Consider the following 19735-nt stretch of genomic DNA (forward strand, 5'->3'; position numbering starts at 1 on the left):
TTAAAAATGTTTTCAAGAGGGGGAACTGGGTGGCTCAGTCAGCTAAGCTTCTGACTCTTGATTTCAGTTCAGGTCATATCTTGAGGTTTGTGGGTTTGAGTCCCGAGTTGGCTCTATGCTCCATGTGTCAGCACAGAGTCTGCTTGGGATTCTCTCCCCCTCTCTCTGCCCCTCCCTGACTCATGCACGGAGGTGAGCGTTCTCTCTCTCTCTCTCTCTCTCTCTCTCTCTCTCTCTCTCTCAAAATAAACTTGGGATCACCTGGCTGGCTCTGTTGGTAGAGTATATAATTCTTGCTCTCAGGGTTGTGAGTTCGAATTCGGATTCCCCTGGGGCACCTGGGTGGCTCAGTTGGTTGAGCTGCTGACTCTTGATTTCAGCTCAGGTCACGATCTCAGGGTGATGAGATCGAGCCCCTTGTGGGGGTCTGCACTGAGCACAGAGCCTGCTTGGGATTCCCTCCCTCCCTTTCTTTCTGCCCCTTTCCTGCTCGCTCTCTCTCTCTCTCTAAAATAAACTTTTAAAATCTTCTTGAAACAATAAAATATTTTAAAAAATGAAAAATGTTTTGAAAAACAATTAGGAAACATTACTGAGAACCTGAAAACACCCACTATCTTTAACATAGTAATTCTTCTTTCCAGGAATTTATCCTAAGAAAATTATCTGAGATGTGATCAAAGATTTATAAACAAGGATGTTCACGGAAGCGTTATTTACAATAGTCAAAATGATAAACGTTAAATTTTTTTTAATTTTTTTTAATGTTTATTTATTTTTGAGAGAGACAGAGTGTGAGCAGGGGAGGGGGAAAAAGAGGGGGAGACACAGAATCTGAAGCAGGCTCCAGGTTCTGAGCTGTCAGCACAGAGCCCGAGGCGGGGCTTGAACTCACGAACCCATGAGACCATGACCTGAGCTGAAGTCAGATGCTTAAATGACTGAGTCACCCAGGCGCCCCCAATTTTTTTTTTTTTTTAGTTTATTTATTTATTTGAGAGAGACAGAGACAGAGACAGAGAGGATCCCAAGCAGGCTCTGCACTGTCAGTGCAAAAGCCCAACAAGGGGCTCAAACTCACGGACTGTGAGATCATGACCTGAGCCGAAACAACAGTCAGACACTTAAATGACTGAGCCACCCAGGTTACTCAAGCTGAATTTCTAATAATAGGAATTAGTTAAATAAATCATGGGACTCAGTGCCTGGTACACAGTAGGTACTCCATAAATATTTAACATAGAATCCATATGAGAATATACTAAAAAAACTATGAAAAATTTCAAACAATATTTAATGAGCAAGATATGAATATTAAATCTCACTCAAGGGGCACAGACTCTGCTTGGGATTCTCTTTCTCCTTCTCTCTCTGCCCCTCCCCCACTCATGCTGTCTCTCTCACTCTCTCTCTCAAAATAAACTGTAAGAAAAAGTCTCATTCAAAGTTAGCTCAATACTATTTTTTTTTAATTTATTTCTGGGAGACAGAGCATGAGTGAGGGAGGGGCAGAAAGAGAGGGAGTCAGTCCGAAGCAGGCTCCAGGCTCTAAGCTGTCAGCACAGAGCGTGATGTGGAGCTCGAACTCACTAACTGTGAGATCATGACCTGAGCTGAAGGTGGATGCTTAACCAACTGAGCCACCCAGGTGCCCCAGCTCAGTGTTTTTTTAAAGCATAGCTTATGCCTTTTGAGAACTTACTCGGGGCACCTGGGTGGCTCAGTTGGTTGAGGGTCCGACTTCGACTCAGGTCACGATCTCACGGTTTGTGAGTTCAAGCCCCGCATCAGGTTCTGTGCTGACAGCTCAGAGCCTGGAGTCTGCTTTGGATTCTGTGTCTCCCTCTCTCCCTGCCCCTTCCCTGCTCATGCTCTGTCTCTCTCTCTCTCTCTCTCAAAAATAAATAAACATTTAAAAAAATTAAAAAAAAAAAGAACTTACTAACTGCCAGGCACAGCCCCAAATGTTTTACATGTATCGTTTCAATTCTCCTACCCAGCCCCATTATTTCCATGGAGTGAAGGGTCCTGGATCCAAACCCAGGCAGTCTGACTCCAGAACTTAAACTATTAATCACCAGACTATGCTGCCTGGAAAAAATACTGGAAGGAAATTATTAAAATGTTAACAGGAAGGAATTAAAGACAATTGTGATTTTCTTCCTTACACCTGCTAATATTTTCCAAATTCTCTATAATCACCACACACTATTTGTAGCCTTCCCATCCAAACTAAAAAGTTTTATGAACTCTCACTTGTCATTTGCACAATCTCAGTGGAAAAGTCTTAGCTCCAGAGGAATTTTGAATCGTGTCTTCTCCAGGTCTTAACGGCAGGAGAACACTGTGTAAATGTGAGCCATGACCGTGAAAGGGGATGGGCCAAGAGTCTACTCAACAGACCATGAGTCCATAACTTCCACTGCACAAATACATGTCGCCATCTGGTTCACAAGGCACTGATTTATACACACATTCTGCCATTAATCTTCCCAACGACCCATCTGAGTAGATGTGACCATCTCAGAAGAGGGAGGTTTAGGAAGGTGAAGTGACTTTCCCAAGATCATGTAGAGCACTCCAGCTCTGGTCAAAGATCCATCCATCGTGTGCCCAGCCACCAACCATTCGCCCAAATCAAGAGCATGTTCAGGTTCAAGCGTGCCTGGAAGTTAATAACGGGGGATTTGCGAGACACACACATACTTGGTGCCCAAAACCCCGATATCGCACGGGGACCCAGCCACCACAGGGCTTCGTTCTTCCAGAAAACAATTATGCAGAAGAGTGAAGTATATGGCTTTATTACCTGCCGTAGCACTTTTGCATCCTTTATCTCCTTTGATTCTTAAACCTCGTCAACCAGTAAAGCAAAGGTACTGAGAATAAAGGAAATGAGGCTCTGAGCGTCACGCCACTATCCAGGAATACCCTCCCAGGGTCGGTGTGGTGCCCCTTCCTCTGTATCATACCAGACACATTTCTGAATAAAACTCGGTCCACACTGACTGGTAAAGCTAAATGGGAGGCACTCACTTGTACAGTCACACAGATCTGGGATTCTTGGGTTTGAATCCCTGCTCTGCAATTTACTAGCCACGAGACCTTGAACAAGCCGGTTCCATCCCTTTGTGCCCCCATGTCCTCTCCTGTGTAATGAGTATAATAACGCCTTCCTCATGGAGTTGCTGTGAGGTCATAGATGTAAAATGATGACATGCATCTGCGCTTAGTAGGTAGCTGTCATATTTTTAAATGTATCCCATCCCTGAACGTGCACCATGTGAGGTCACCATGGTCAGAGCACAATGCGTCACCTTCCTAAAGAAAATAATCCTCTTAGGCTTCTCTAACCCTGCCATTCTGGTTCTTTTTAACCATCTCAAAAGAGCCTACATGGATCTCAGTTACTTCCCAGAATCCTTTGCAAAACTCTCTACAAGCTTCTTAAATTTAAGCCCCCAAAAGTGTCCTCAGAGGAGAATCAGTCATGGAGCAAAGAAGACAGAAAGCTGAAACCCCAGCCTCTGTGCTCTGAGCTTCTGATTTGCTACAAGGGTTCAGACATGGGACCACATAGAGTAAAATGTACCCTGAAAAGAAATGAACAGGTGAGCACAGGGCACGATGGGGGAGAGGGGGCAACCCATCTACAAAAGTGGAGAACAAGGCTGGGGGCCTCCAAGTAGAAAGGGATGGAGGGACCCTTTTGAGAACTTACTAACTGCCAGGCACCACCCCAAATGTTTACATGTATCACCTCATTTCATCTCACCCAGACCCATTATTTCCATGGAGTGAAGGGTCCTGGATCCAAACCCAGGCAGACTGACTCCAGAACTTAAACTACTGATCACCAGACTATGCTGCCTAGAAAAAGTACTGGAAGGAAATTATTAAAATGTTAACAGGGAGGAATTAAAGGCAATTGTGATTTTCTTCCTCATACCTGCTAATATTTTCTAACAAGCTGCTAACACCTGCTAACAAGTGAAAGGGAAGGCTTTCTGTAATTTGCCTTAGAAACCGATGAGAGCATCCAAAATGGAAACAGAAATGGCAGGAAACCCTGACTTGGCAAGACAGTGATGCTACTCTTTCAAACTCACGGGTACAGCTTAAGAGTGCATATCCTTACCTTCCTGCTCCTGTACTTCCAATACTTTCCTAACTGATCTCTTGGCCTACAGGTTCAGCTTGTCCTCCATACCTCTCTGAGTGACCTTTCTAATACATAAATCTGACTTGTCCCTATTCCCCACACACCTCTCCTCACTCCAAACCCTCTGTGACTCCCCTACTGCCTACCAGGTCAAGGCTAAGCTTCATATCATGGTATCCGATCCCATTTCAGCCCAATCCCTTCTTACCTCTCCAGCCTCATCCCCTGCAACTGTCACTGACAACTTCATAGGTGCCAGACCCTGGCTGGGTGCTGGGGACACAAAGATAAACACCACGTGGCACAAAGATGAACACGACCTAGCTCATGCCCTTAAGAAGCTGAAAGTCCCCTTGGGCAGACAGCCAGAGAAAGGGATCACTGCAATCCACATAGACAGTGGGATGGCAATCCAGCCTGGAGTGCTCGGGGAAGGCCTCTGGAGAAGTAGGAGTGAGCCAGGTAAGGGCCAAAGGAGGAACCCTTCCATGAAGAAGAAGCCTCAGAGCAAAGTTCATGAGCAGCACTACCTAAAAGAACTTTCTGCACTAACGGAAACGTTCTACACGTACGTTTCCCAATATGGTAGCCACCAGCCACATGTGGCCATTAAGCACTTGACACGTGGCTAGTGCAACTGTGGAACTGAATTTTTATTTGATTTGATTTTTCATTAACTTACACTTAAACGGTCATGCATGGCTAGTGGCTACCATACTGGATAGCACAGTTCTAGAGCATTAAACTGAAGGTAATGGAAAATAAGGGGAGATGGGTAAGGCCAGATTACATGTAGCTTCCTATATTCACCATGCTATCTGCTAGTCGCTCCCCCTCCCCCTACCTACCTGGCAATCCCCCGGCAAACCCACACAACCCCACCCGTGTACCACCTCTCTCTGAAGACCACCCATGTACCACCTCTCTCTGAAGACTTCCCTGGCTGCTCTACACAGTCTCTCCCACTAACTACTTCTGAATGTGGTCTTTTTCTAGGCAGGCAGCACTGTGTATCAGATTTATATGTTCTCATAGCTGTCCCTACCAGATTCTGAACTCCTTCTCTTACTTGCCCTGGTTATTTCCAGCCACTGGCACATGGGAGGCACTCGATAATGCTTGATGACCAAGTTGTCAGCACCGACACAGTCACTGTAGCCTGGCAGGAATGGGGAAGAGGGCACTCTCACACTTCTTCTATCAAAGATGTGAGCCACTAACCTTGATCTTTTCCTCAGCTCTGTCCAGGGGCTCGGGAAAGGTTCTCACGAACATCTGAACATTCTACCCCTTAGCTGTCAATGGCAGGCCTTGTGGTAGCTCTCACTATTTTGTCCGGGTTCCTAGAATCTATTTATTTATTTATTTATTTATTTATTTATTTATTTATTTGGAGAGAGAATGACAGAGCACAGGTGGGGGAGAAGGGCAGAGGAAGAGAGAGAAAGAATCTGAAGCAGGCTCCACACTCTGGCTCAGCACAGATCCCACGACCCCGGGATCATGACCTGAGCCAAAATCAAGAGTTGGACGCTTAACTGAGCCACCTCCAAGGTTCCTAGAATCCTGATGTCTGTACAGGGAAGGTAATTAGCCAGTCTTTGGAGTTAGTCCTGGGTCTGGAGACCAGCTTGGCAACTCGGCACCTGTGTGTCCTTAAGCAAGGTGCTGAAACCGCACCCCCCCTCCCCGAGACTCAGGTTCCTCAAGTATAAAGTGGGCACCACATCTGCCTCTTACAGCTGCTATAAGGCTGAAGTGACTAACACATCTGCACAGGGCCAGGCACACAGTAAGGTCTCTATATAAACAGCAGCAACTACTCCTGAAGCAATTTGAAACCCTCATTTGGATACCCCACAGCATATGCAAATTCCTGAGCCCCTAAATAGGCTCTTCTTGGTGCTCTCCGGGATGCAAGGGATATAATCCAATCTCTGACTCACAGTGTGTTGCCAAAATTCTCCTTGGGTTCCCAAGAGAAAATTTATTTTCATTCCCTCCAACTTTAAAAATTAAACAGTCCTTACAGCGTTTTGGGGTGGCGGGGTGACAATGGAGACCGTGCAATCCGACAAGCAGCTTTAAAAAGGTTACAAACTGTTTGGAGAAAGAAAGGAGAAGGCAGCCAAAGGGGGTGGGCAAGGGGGGGGGGGGTGGAGACAATCCCCTGAGTTTCTGCTATTATTGAATACCCCAACTCTCAAAGCAGCCTGGCCGCCCCCTCCTCCACGTGAGCTAAGCTCTGTTAATGAGAAAGCGGAGCTCTGCCTACATTACCACAATAATGATTTCCCCGTTGCATTTTTACATGCCTGCCGCTTTATCATAGCAGAAGTAGACATATATTTTCAATAAATCCCTTCTCTCCTTCCTCCTCCCCAACTCCGGCTCTCCCAGTAAATGTTGTTCCCTCTGCGCCCTCCCCCAACACAATCCCAACCCTGGAGCACAATGAGTTCCGCTAATCAAAACAGAAAGAAAAAGAAAAATGGAAAAATCACAGCTGCTGAAAAACAGCATTCGCTACAAGTCAAAGCCCTCCACATTTTTTCTGCACGCAGCATTTACTTCTTCAAGGACACATCACCCCCGCCCCATCAGAAATCTTACGTAGAGTTGCTCCAACTGGGGGGGGGGGGGGGGGCGGGTAAAGAAATCTAATATTCGCTCTCTTTCCTATTTTGACTAAGGCAGCACAGACAGAAATATAGATAAGGCCTCGAATAACTGATTTAACAAAATGTCACTTATTAAAAAGGATGGGGGATGGGGCTGCACTTGAATTTGAGAGCTCAGTTAAACCACCCCAGCTAAAGGCTGCCAGGCCACGAGAGGCAAGGGGCGGGGGGAGGAAACATTCTCTAGCCCGGTCTCCTTCAGTGGCTGCAAGGGTTGACCCTGGCGGGCAGAGAGGCCTGGATTTCTCCCTCCAATAAGAACCAATGGGGGACCTGGGCGGGGGGGGGGGGGGGGGGGGGGGGGCGGGGAACCAGAAGTAAAAGAAAAACCAAAAAAACCCGGTTGATTCTTAAATACATAAGCATGTATACTGCATTAACTAGTGCCAGCCTCTGTGCCAGGTGCTGGGGGTACAAAAAATGAGTGATGACCCAGTTCTGCCCTCCCCAAGGCAGCGTAGAAGGGGTGAAAGACACCTGGTGGTAAGTATGACAATAGCAAGGGCTGAGGCAGCCCAAGTGAGTCCCCTCTCTAGCCCAGCCCACAGCCCTGGCCCGGGACCAGGCACACAGGGCCCTCAAGGAAGAGTTAAGGAATGAGCATACGCACAGTGAAATTGTTTGAATTCCATACTGGTTTCTAAAGAAGCTGAGACTCCCAAAGGAGAGAGGCCTCTAAACATCCTTACCTACTATGGCTCCCCAGAAAACCCCCTCGGCTCACTTGTGCTCACCCAATTAAAAAAGAAAAGTGAACAAGCCCCAGTACTTGATAATCAGCCTCATTATGGGTATCCTTGAGTTGAATTTTAAGGGAGTTTGATGTCTCACATTGTGAGAACATCAGAGGGAGCTCAAAAGACACCCCTATTAAAACTCTTTGGGCATCAACTCCCAACTTTTTTTCTTGTCTTTTTTAAAACATCTTTCAAATAAGTTAGATTGAAGGTGGTTTCCCAAGACAAGGAGAGGCCCTCAGCGTAGCTTCTGTGATGACCAGGGGCCCTCAGGAAGCTCTCTAAGATCACAACCTGCTCAGAGCCCAGTGTGTCCAAAGCTGGAGCCTGGAAATGGAGGCCAGGCTATCTAGAAACGAATACCGATTGTCCAGGTTCCTCCACTGAGGGGCCCCGCAGAAAGGACAGGGCTAAGGGTAGGAGGCTGATGGAGAACAGCCATGTAATTTGTTAAAGTCAAGTTTTGGCTTTAATTATGAGGCAGCCTTAAAGCTGTGTGCTCCAGAATGAGCCAGACGATTCGAGCTCTAAAAAATGTAATGCCCAAAACATGCTTAAATCATCTGAGTGTTTCCAACTAAGGTCACTGGGACTTATAAGCCCGAAATTCCCAGGTGATCTTGGTGTCCACAGTCCTCTGCATATATTCTGTACCATACTCTTATTTAATACTTCATAGCAATATCTATTTGAAGGTGCACAATATTTGGAGACCATTCAAATTCTGGCATTAAAACGGGGCTTTGGATGCTGGCTGGACATGTGATTCTGGGTTAATCACTTATTTGTATTTTTTCAATCCTGCTTCTTGAGCCTCACTTTCTTCAGCTGCAAAATGAGAGTATCCACCTCCGATGGCTGATGTTTCTGTTGTCAGATAAACTAAGACACGCCGAAGAGGCTTTGGACCAATAAAAAGCTGGGTAAACACTAGTCATTTCAACGATGGCATCCATTTCCTCTCTCTCTGATTTTTCGTTGATTATATCCCCCTCTCTATGAAACCAAATTGATATCAGTTCCACTGATCTCTCAAAACTGACAAGTTGTATTTGTTATACAAATACAAGAAGTCCCATTATCCACAGGTGAGCAAACCCCTCAGTAACTGCTCCATTACCCTAGTCTGTCTGCTTTTGTTACGTTTCACGTTTTTCCATAATACGAAGCAATTCAAAAATAAATAAATAAATAAAGCATCACCCTCTGGGGCTCAGAGGCCAGAGGTCTGATTACGCGAAAAGCATGAAATATTTTTTAAAAACTGGAAATGACTGGGGCCACCTGGGTGGCTCAGTCAGTTAAGCGACAGATTCTTGGTTTCGGCTCAGGTCATGATCTCACGGTTCTCTGAGTTCGAGCCCCACGTCGGGCTCTCGGCTGTCAGTGCAGAGCCTGCTTGGGATCTTCTCTCTCCCTCTGTCTCTGCCCCTCCCAGTCGTCAGTTTTTTTTATCTGAAAAGGAGATCTGACCAAAGATCAATTCACCTAGCTGCTGTCTTCCTACGGAGGAGGCCTCTTACAGTTTACTTAGCACTTTCCATACATTATCTGGCTGCATCCTTGCAACTCCTGAGAGGAGAGGTGGCACATGGGGTCACCCTCTTTTTACAGATGCTGAGACAGCCCCAGAGGCTGCCTTGTCCAGAGCCATAGGACGGTGCTGAACCAGAAGACCCCAACCCAGGTCTTCTGAGTCCCTCCTTGCCCACCCACCTCCCATGCAGACACCACGGTTGGGGACCACCCGGGCTGGCTGTCTGTGGCATATTTTTGTGAAAGGCAGCCTGAAGGAGAGGCCTCTTTTTTTTTTTTTTTTTTTCTTTCTTGGAGCTTCTTGCTCAAAACATATGAGACAGTGCCCACCAACTTTTGAACAGGGCTGAAAATCACAGATGTCTTTTTCCAATGATAGTTTTCAAATAAATCTTACGTGAGGCCCAAATTACTTTCACTGAAGACTCTTCCCCAAGCGAAAGAATCCGCGCTTGCCTCCGTACTGCTCAGTAATGCAGTCAAATGTTGAGAAATATGCAGTACAATTTTCTGATGCAGTCTTAACCCTTCAAAGTCTCTGGCTGGTGTCAAGTCCTGAGTCCAGACCCCTTCCCAAGGAGGGCGCAGCCTCAGCCCAGAGCACCCCATGACGGAGTACAGCTCCCTCACCTCCTGCTCACCTGCACCTGTCTTATCCCTCTGGTCAGGATGGAAGGCCCTCCCTCACCCTCCTCCCCCCAGGGAAAGGCCAAATCTTCCTGAAACCTTCTCAAGGGCTCTCGTCAGCTGTCCTGACCTCACCCATTGCACTCGTCAATCACCCCCCTCTCCAGGATCTCTCCCATTAGCTCAAAATTTGTAACACCAACACCCGAAAAACCGCTTCCCGTTATGCACACGTCCTTCCAGCCCCCACTCCATTTCTCTGCCCCCCTTTCACCATCAACCTTTGCCAAAAAATTGTCTACACGTGCTGACCAGTTCCTTACCTCCTAGTGCCCTGCCCACCCCCTCCAACCTTGCTCCCCACCCCCCATCCCCTGCATTCCACTGAGGCTGTTCTTTGAAAAGTCCCCGGTGGCTTCCATTTTGCCAAATCCAGGGTGACTTTTCTGGCCTTATTAACCTCATGAAACATTCAACCACCACCCCTTCCCCAACACACACACACACACACACACACACACACACACAGCCTTTCCTTCTCTCTCTCTCTAGGTTTCTTAGGACATCTCACCCAGTCCCCTGGAATTAAATACCACCCCCTGGCTGATGGCTTCCACATTTTTATCTCTCGCCTGGCCACTCCTTTGGTGCTGGACACCACTGTCAGACTGCCGGCCTGTCATCTCCACCTTGAGCTTAACAGGCATTTCAAACTTAGCAGGGCCCAAACGGAAATAGCTTGATTCCATTCCCCTCCCGCTCCCAATCTTCCCCATCTGGGCAAACAGCACCACCCATCTACCCAAACGCTCAAGCCAGAACCCCCCAGAGCCATCCTGGATTCCTCCTCCCCAGCCACCGTCAAACCCACCAACAACCCTGCCCATCCTGCCCATTCTACCTACAAAGTGTATCTCCACCCCCCTGCCCCCTCCACTCCCTGTCACCTCCTCCTCCTCCTCACCTGGCCAGCTCTCCGACCCCACACCTGCCCCCTCCACCGCCGCAAGCCCCTTTATCAAGACTTGAGGGTGTCACTTCCCACTGGAAACTTTCAGTGGTTTCCCACTACACTTCAAATGAAACCCAACCTTCTCAAGGCCTCCAGAGTCCCGCACATTCGCCTCACGCTGCCTTCTCTCCATCCCCCTTGTCTGCCTGTGCCTCTTTTTAGTTCCCCTCCCCCCTCCAAAACCAAAATCCTTCCACATAGGCTCCCCACCGCCTGGTGCTCTCTGACAAACCTAAGAGTGCCTGTTCTAGGCTACTTTAGCTGAGTAAGTCCAGGTCACTGTTCCCTGGGATTTCATCAAAGCACTTATCACATTTTGCAATATATATTTCTGTACACGTCTGCCACCCCCTCTGGGCTGTAAGCTAGGGGTGGGGGTGGGGGAAGGGAAGAGGGAGTTGATGACGTCTGTTTTAATTATCAACCTATTCCCAGAACCTTAAGCCAGTGCCTAGCACATAGGACGTGCTCAGTAAGTAGCTGCTGAATGTACTAAACTAGATCCGGTTACGGCATGAAAATAAATAATTGTTATCCTCTAGAAGCCCAGAGTTATCACTGCCATTTAGGCCCACAGGTTCTTTTTCCCCTTCCTCTCCATCAAAAAAAAAAAAAATTTTTTTTAGTGTCGCTGCACCAAGAGCCCAATAGCTGCCCATACCCACCCATCCCCAGCTTGTTGTCTTCAAGGAGGAAAAAACAAAAAGCATCCTTTTCCTCAGCAAACCCAGATTAACCAGACGACCTTACAAGCAGATACCATAAGTACTTAGAAATTCTTTTAAAAAAAAATATCACAAGGTCTTTTTGTTATGCATTTTCTTTAACCCAGATGAAAAGATTTATTAAGAGAGCCACGGGGATCACACTTCTGTTACCAGGACCGTACTATTCCTTAAAATGCCACAGCATCTTCATTGACAAGCTTATGCCAATAACCACTCTTGTCAGCTACTCTTGTCGCCCTCTCCCCACAAAAAAAAATCAACTATGTTTTACTTTCCCCTTTATTTCTCTGGTTCCCCTCCAACATGCAAATTCAGAAATATTATTAATCCACAAGATCCCAGCTGATTCTAATCCTCCCTTCTCCCTAAATCACACAGTTTTATGAGGTCATAAATAAAATGAGCTGAATTCAACGGCTTTTAGAGAACAACCAGCATCCATTTGTACTGCCTGGGGTCTGAGCCATGTGTCTGGATCCTCACTTTTCATGTCAACGTTCAAAGTCAATAAAAACATCAAGAGCTTCCCCCCCCCCCCAAAAAAATGCCCATGGTGAAATACAGAATATCCTAGAAATGACAGTATTACAATATCATCATCATGAACTCTATCACAAACATATGACCAAATCCCAATTACCCACATGTGAATTCTCCACAGAAAGTGGATAAAGCCACACTCAGCTTCCTGGTGTCCCACTCTTCCCCAAGCCTACCTCCTCCTGTGGCCTGGGAATAACAGTTCAATTAACCTTGGACTTGACCAAGCATAATTAGACAGGTAAACCAGCTGGCTGGAGGGGAAACTTCCAAGATTAACTGAAATTATTTTGGGTGCCTGGGATTATGTGCCCCACGCTCTATTAGCACATATAATTGGGAAACAACCGTGCACTTTTTTTTTTTTTCTGAAGACAGTGGCAGACTTTCGTGAAAGTATTTCCTTGTGTTTGGTGGTCAAAATTACCAGGCTACTCAAGAGTCCTTTTTGGAATGCCAAGGTACAAATCCACTCTCTCCATGAGAAGACAAAAACAGAAGTTAATCAACTCGTCCTAGTCCGTGAAGCAATTTGGCCGTTGGCCCAGGAAGAGCCTGTCGAGACCTCTTGAGACCTCTCTCCACAAGATCCAAGTCACAGAAATTTCAGAGATGGAAGAAATTCATGGACAGAATCTGCATTTTTTTTTCAACGTTTTTTTTTTTTTTTTTTTTTTTTTTATTTTTGGGACAGAGAGAGACAGAGCATGAATGGGGGAGGGGCAGAGAGAGAGGGAGACACAGAATCGGAAACAGGCTCCAGGCTCTGAGCCATCAGCCCAGAGCCCGACGCGGGGCTCGAACTCACGGACCGCGAGATCGTGACCTGGCTGAAGTCGGACGCTTAACCGACTGCGCCACCCAGGCGCCCCAGAATCTGCATTTTTAAGACAAAAAGTCCGAAACCCAGAAATGGCTAGAAACTGATACCCTCCCCACTTTTCTTTATAGTGACATCCCCCCCCCACCTGAAAAGTTCTTCATCACTTTACAAATATTGTAAACTGGGCCAACTACCGTATGCAAGACAATTTTAACACTTTCTGATTAATCAACTTGAAGGAGAACCCTTACACTTCCCAAAAAAAATCAATGCTTTTGGTCATTCTGACCAACTATCAAAGGAGGAGAAAAAGAACCTTCTAAATAAGCTTTGTTTCTGTGGCCACACATTTTATTATATAAGCAGCAACCCCCTCTTTTACAATGAAAGCTCTTACCTCAATAAAAACCACAGGCCCAAGCGAGTTAAAGGAGGCAAAACTGAGTACTTTCCACACAGTTCATAGAACAACTGTTTTCACAGCAAGCTCACATAAATGCTATGTGATATTAACACATGTCTGCTATGTGGAAGCCTGCTTACCAAGCTGTGAAAAGACCCATGTTCACTATGGAACCTGCAAAATTAATATTCTCAATGCCCATAAAGCAGAAGGGAAATGTTGGGTGTTTTTTTGTTTTGTTTTGTTTTTTTTTGAGATGTCAAGCTGGCTTCTAAACAATCCTTTGGCGAAAATGGACATGCCTAAAAGGGCGGGGCCCAAAGAGGCGTGTCACTCCCAGTATCAATTCCTATAAATCAAATCGTGACAATCACCACAATATTTTAAAAAGAATGAATTATGATTCATGGGCCTTCAAACCTTTATTACCAGGAGAACATTCTCAGCAAAAGAGGGGAAAAAAAGCTACTGAGACTTGATTAATGGCCAAAGCAAGACAATAAAATAAATCTCATAAACGTAGGGGGCGGGGGGGGGGGGGGGAACCTGAATGAGTGCTCTAGGCTTCAAGGGTAGGCATGTAAATAATTCTACTACCCTGGGATAAATACACATAAAGATTTTGTTTACCCTTCCAGCATATACACCATTCCGGCTAAGATTTTCAGCAGAGAAAACTAACAGCAAATTTGTTCAACTAATGCCCAGTTAGGAATATTTGGTAAGTGGCAATAATATCTAATTCCCAACGAACTCAGCTCTCAAGCTGCCAAAAATCAAGTTCTCAATCTGGAAATCGGATGACGAGAAGGAAAGAAGAAAAGCACTGTCCAGGACATCAGTAACACGGAGAGGAATTTTTTTTTTTTTTTAACTCACTTTTTCCCCTGCTACAATTGAGCCTGTCTACAGAACCGCACAAAGCTTAACCAACTTTAGTCAACCACACACCTAGCATTTACTCCCTGACCCTACTAAACATGCCTGGGTTTGAATCCCTGGTGCTAAAATTATCCTGGCGAAGTGAAAATTCCCAGCATAATCAAGGTACCTGACAGCCAAAACCTACAACTTCTCTGCAGAAACCAGCAGGCTGAAAATCAGGAAAAGAGAAGCAAGGAGAAGCCAAGACTGATGGTTAACTGGTTAAGCGCAGAGTAGTGCCTGTTAGTCTTACAGTGGGCATCAAAAAACCACATTTTCCATCACCAGATTGCTTTCTTGAAACGGTAAATGATGCAGAAGGTCGGTACCAACTGAGACAACTTAAAACTCCTTTCTCAAAGCTCTCCTCCATGGCCTGCTAAAAAGTGAACCCAGCCGGCTTTTGGGAGGCATTTTTGAAAAAACTCTTCGGCCATCCCTGGATCCATCATTCCTAAGCATCACCTCCATCCATGTACTTCCCAAGACAGCCCAGGCCAGGCTGTTAGCAAACCCGCTTCAACACTTCACTTGCCAAAGCCGTGTCTAGTTTGGGGAAGAGTTTCCACAAGCTGGCTCTAACAGACGAGTCCAAGGCACACGGAGGAACCAGAAGTCATTTTCTTTAACCTAAGGATGGCAGGCGCACATGCTCCATCCAGCCCAATGCTGGACGCTGCCCGCCAGGTGCTCTTGGCCTCCGCCAGTGAATACGTGGTTTTGTGTTGTTCTTATAAATATCTATTTCTTCAGCCCACCAGGAGTAACTTCCCAGTCTCCCAAACTGAAGTTAGGGAGTGAAGGGGCAAGTCTACCCCTTTACACATTTCTTTCGTCCTGGTGGCCACTGTAAGTTGGGGGAGTACCCAGCCCCCAAAGAGCCTACAAGCGCATATACATACATATATGCATCATGTCAAAAACCCCCAAAGGCACATCCCTAGGGTCCTGCGGTTTCTTGGCTGGAAGAATGAAGGCTTTATAACATCACAACCTCCAACTGCGAGCCCCACCACCACCACCCTTTAAGCGGGGGCTGCCAATTATAACGCCCACCTCAGCCCTCCCCCTTGGCTGGGATGCTGGACAGCCCGCAGAGGGAAGAGCGAAGAAGGGAAGCAGAAAGAAGGCCCTGCTAACATACTGAAAGTAAAGAAGTGGGGGGGGGGGGAGACTTTTCCCTCCCCTCCCCCGTCTTCTCACGGAGCATCCCCCAACTAATTTTTTTAAATGAAACTTAATAAGCTTCTTGCCTACCTTGGCTGTTTCTGCAACAAGTGCATGGGCAATCCGACAAGACCAGACTCCGCTTGGGGGATGAGATGGGGGGCGAGCAGAGCTGATGGAGTAATTTCAATATTAATTTATGTCAGAGCCGCCTTCTCGAAGCGCTACTCACTTACAGTACTGCCCTCAGCCTGTAAACAAATATCGCTCCGCCAGGAAACATACTCCCCAGATGCAAGCCCCTTCCCCAGCAGGGAACAGGGCCCTGCGCCGCCCCCACCCCACCCCCAACAGCATGCTCCCTCACCCCGGGGAGGAAGCTCCGGGTTTCCAAAGCACCAACCCACCACCTCCGCCACCACCCCAGCAAGAAACTTACTCGGTCCGTCTACGCCTCCACCCTCCCTTCAGGAAATCTACTCTCCATATGCATTCAGCCTCCCCGCAGGAAATCTGCTCCCCCCTCCCCCCTTCTATATACATGCACCCCTCCCTCTCCTCCTCCCCACGCGCCCTCCCCAACCAGAAACTTACTAGCGTGCAAGCGTGCAGGCTCTCCTGATCCTGGAAACTTACTCCCAGATATAGCGCCCGCCAGCCCCCTTTCCCGGCCCTGCTCCCCTTCCAGCCCTCCGCGGCAAGCAACTCCAAACTCTCCGCATCCAGCCACTCTCCCTCCCCGGTGGAAATTTGCAGCGCGGGGCCGCGCGCGTGCATCCACCCTCCCCTTCAGGAAACTTACTCCCCATCTGCATGCACCGCCTCTCAGCCATCGCTTAGAGGGAAGGGGGTGTGCTAGGGAGACAGAAATACATATGTATCTCTCGCCCCTCCCCCGGCCGCAGCCCACTCGGGGCCGAGCCGCGGTAACCTGGCCTTACCTTTTGCATTGCTCCCCACCCTCGCCCCCTCCCTTAACCTTCCTTATCCGCTCCCCGGCGCCCCCCTTTTTTCACCCATTACCCACCCCTAGCAACCGTTCCCAAGCTCCTCTCGGCCTTTTTTTTTTTTTTTAATCCAGGATGCAAATTCCTCCCCTGTCAGCAAATCGACTGTCAAATTATTTTCTTGCAAAAGGAGAAAGGCGGGGTGGGGGGGGGGGAGCAGAAGCAAAAAGGGGGAGGGCGGGGGAAGGGAGAGAGGGACAGAAGAGGGGAGAGATATCCCTCCGCAGAGCTGGGTCTGGCCGCGGGCGGGGAAGCAGGAAGTAAGGTGTCCAGCGCCGCGGCCGGCGGGTCCTCCGCCGCGGCCCCCACCCGCGCCCCCTGTCCCTCCGGGCGCCGCGCTTCGGCGGGCGCGGGCAGCCTGGCGCATTGTTCGCAACCTCCCCAGCGATGCGCAGCCGACCTTATTTGTGTGCTCTGCATTTGCGTGAGGTTGCACCTTTTGTAGGCTGGCGAGACTCTGGGCGAGGATGGGGCGGGGAACGCGGACCGAGTTGCGGCCCCGCGCGGGACCTGTCAGCCCCGGGGTGTGGCGGACTCTCCGGCGTGACCGGAAAATCGAGGCCCGGGAGAAGGCGGCGTGGCCGGGAAGCTGCCGCCTTAGACCCGGACCAGTGCAGGATTGCTTCCTGCGTAGCCGTCCCGGTTATTGTAACGCGCTTTGCAATTTAACGACGGGGGTTGGGGGGGGGAGGGTTCACTTAATTTTTTAAGGGGTTGCAAAGATGCTAAGGTTTAGGTGGAGTGCGGGGAGAGGGCCCGTGCCGACCCCCACTACACCCAGGCTCGGCGGGGCTGGGAGAGGGGCTGGGGCTCCCGGGAAGGGGCTGGAGGTTCGCGAAGCGCGCGGCTCCATCCCTCCGCCCCGATGGGGGCGGGGAGGGGGTGCTGCAGACGGCGCTGGAAACGCAGCTCTCTGGGGAGGGGTCTCCATCTCCGCGGCGCTGCAGGCCAGGGAGGGAGGTTGCCTAGGAGAGGAGCCGGGGCCGAGAGGGGAGGGGAGGGGGCGCGGGTGCCGCGGCGGCGCGCGCTCGCCCCTCCTCGCGCGCCATGACTGTGGAACGTGGTGCCGGGGAGGAGGGACGGCCGCCGGGGGCCGCCCGGGGCTGCTCGGCATTGGTGCGGAAACCCGAGCCGGGAGTCGCTCCTCGCGCTGTCTCCTCCTCCTCCTCTGCGGGGGAAACCGCTGCACCCAAACCGAGAGCAGCTGCGAGCAGGGGGCAGGGCGCGGGCTGAAAGGCGAGCCTAGGGTTCAAACCTCGGCGGCGCCAGGGGGGGGGGGCGAGAGCGGGACGGCCCCCGGGTCCCGCAAAGGCTCGGCCGCCCGTCGGTCCGGCGCGGGACCCCAGCGTTTCCAGGCTTCTCTCCCGGTCCGAGGGAACGTGAACCAAAGGTGGCCGCCTAAACAGACCACCTCGAGTCGGGTCTGAGACATCTGTCTCTTGAAGGGCCCACAACACGAGAGAGTAGTTTTTGCTCAAGGGAAAGTTAAACCATGCTTTTTTTCAGTGTGGGGAAATTGTTGCGTCCCTTCCCCTTAAAATCTCGCGCAGCATAAGTAAGGTGCTCCCGCTACCCGGACCTTCACCACTGTCCCCCACCCCCCCACCCCCACTCGGGCGCTGGGTGGGGACAGGGCGGGGGAAGGCTATATGGGAGCTTAAAGCATGAGGTCATGGGCGGAGGAGGCTGCTGCCAAAAGCGGCCGAGGTTTGTGTGTATTTTCAGGGGTAACGGTTCTTTAGCAATGGTAAGCTCTCCCGCCTAACCCTACCAGTTCTGAGGCTCCTGGACCAGAGAACCCCCTCAAGAAGAGGGGGCTCTGGGCTATTTCACTCGATAAGCTTTGGGCCGGTGCCCAGCCCTCCTTTATGGGGTCCTTCCATAGAAGCAAAGAAAGCTGACGGACAGCGCAGTGTCGCGGGGACGGAGAAAGGCTTCAGATGCTCGGTCGCTGCTCCCCACCCACCCCCCCCCCCCCCCCCGCCCTTACTTCGGTCCTCGGTCTCTTACGACCAACCCGACTGCTTTCTGTGATAGCCTGCTTCTCCCCTCTCACCCATTCTCTAGCGGCCAGAGGAGTCTCTAAAACTCCTACCTACACTCCTTCAAAACCTTCCCAATTGCTCTTAGAATAAAGGCAAGCTCTGAAGCCCCTGCGTGGTTTCGCCTCTACGGACCTCTCCACTCTCCCAGCCCCTCCTCTGTACTGTAAGCCGGGTGGTGCTTCTTTGTTCTGCCTGGGGCGGGGGAGGGGGGGCGATTTCTAACCCTTACCCCTCCATCGCTTATTACTAACTCCTGCTAGACCTTTAGGACTCCACTGCACTGTCACTACCTCCAAGAAGCCTTGTTGAGCATACAGTCTCCTCTCTAACACCCTCAAGGGAGAAAGACGCTCCCTAGGACACCCCTCCCTCTCCCTCCAGCCCAGCTGCAGCCGGAGCTGGCCCCAGTGACAGCCCTTTTCCTAGTGGAGGAAGAATAGCTAAGCTTGAGCGCCATCACTGCCTGGGGGCCTGACATCTTGGACGGAGTTAGCTGGGACAGAACCTCCAAACATTACCTGTTAACCTTAAGAGACCTGGAAAAAGCAGCGCACCTCGACACCCCAACCCCAGCACACACCCATACATGTAATGCAAGGAGAGGTCTTTCCAACTAAAACTCCCCTGTCCTTCCCACCTCCGCCCCCGCCCCCACAGACAAACCTGAAGCTAAGAGAGAGTAAGTAAATTAATTGCCCAGGGTCAGAAATTCACACTCTGGCCTTTCCTGCTCCTGAACCAGAAGATGCAGAAAAGGAAGGGTTTGGAATTTGGGACCCAAAGAATTGCTGCTACACAACCAGCCATGCTTGATTCACCTTCAAAGACCCCTGCATGCTTTGGCCACTACCAACAGAGAGGTAGTATTGCCTCGTGGTTAGTCCAGCAGGCTCTGACCTTGAACAAGTTACTTAACTTCACTTGATTCCGTTTCTTTGCCTGTAGCATTGGGATAATGGTGTCTACGGTGTAGTGCTGTGAGTTTTAAATGAGTTAATATATGTAAAGGCCTTAGAATAATGGCTAGGCAAGTTCTTGATTATGGGTGGGATTATGTGCCTCTTCCCTTCCCAAGGAGTCTAGAAAATCAGGTTCCCAGAATCTTCACTTATTTAACCATCAAAAATAATCTATGGCTCAAGGAACTCGAAAACACTGCTAGATGCACGGATGACACATGCAAAGACGTTATTTAGCCAATAGGCTCAACCCACAACGATGCATATGCTTGAAGACAATCCACGGGGTGGATAACCCCAAATCTGTAAACTGTGGTCCTGGACTCTCAGAGTGAGTATCTGAGGGAGGATAACTAAAATTAAAATATCACCTTGGATCTTTGA

At 49.2% G+C, this 19735-nt stretch overlaps 1 protein-coding gene across 7 annotated transcripts in view; it reads right to left on the reverse strand.

The window, feature by feature from the left end:
• Positions 1-16290, reverse strand: part of TRERF1 (transcriptional regulating factor 1) — a 210790-nt gene extending 194500 nt beyond the window's left edge. For 6 of the 7 annotated variants that reach the window (XM_030315520.1, XM_030315519.1, XM_030315518.1 and 3 more), the window contains exons 1-2: positions 15935-16136; positions 15431-15512 (exon numbers count right to left, since the gene is read on the reverse strand). The gene's annotated coding sequence lies outside the window, so the exon portion shown is untranslated. The other variant, XM_030315515.1, reaches the window with a different exon arrangement.
• Between the last annotated feature and the right edge of the window lie 3445 nt (positions 16291-19735).

The sequence above is a fragment of the Lynx canadensis genome, chromosome B2, assembly GCF_007474595.2.
Source record: "Lynx canadensis isolate LIC74 chromosome B2, mLynCan4.pri.v2, whole genome shotgun sequence".
NCBI classification, from domain to species: Eukaryota; Metazoa; Chordata; class Mammalia; order Carnivora; family Felidae; genus Lynx; species Lynx canadensis.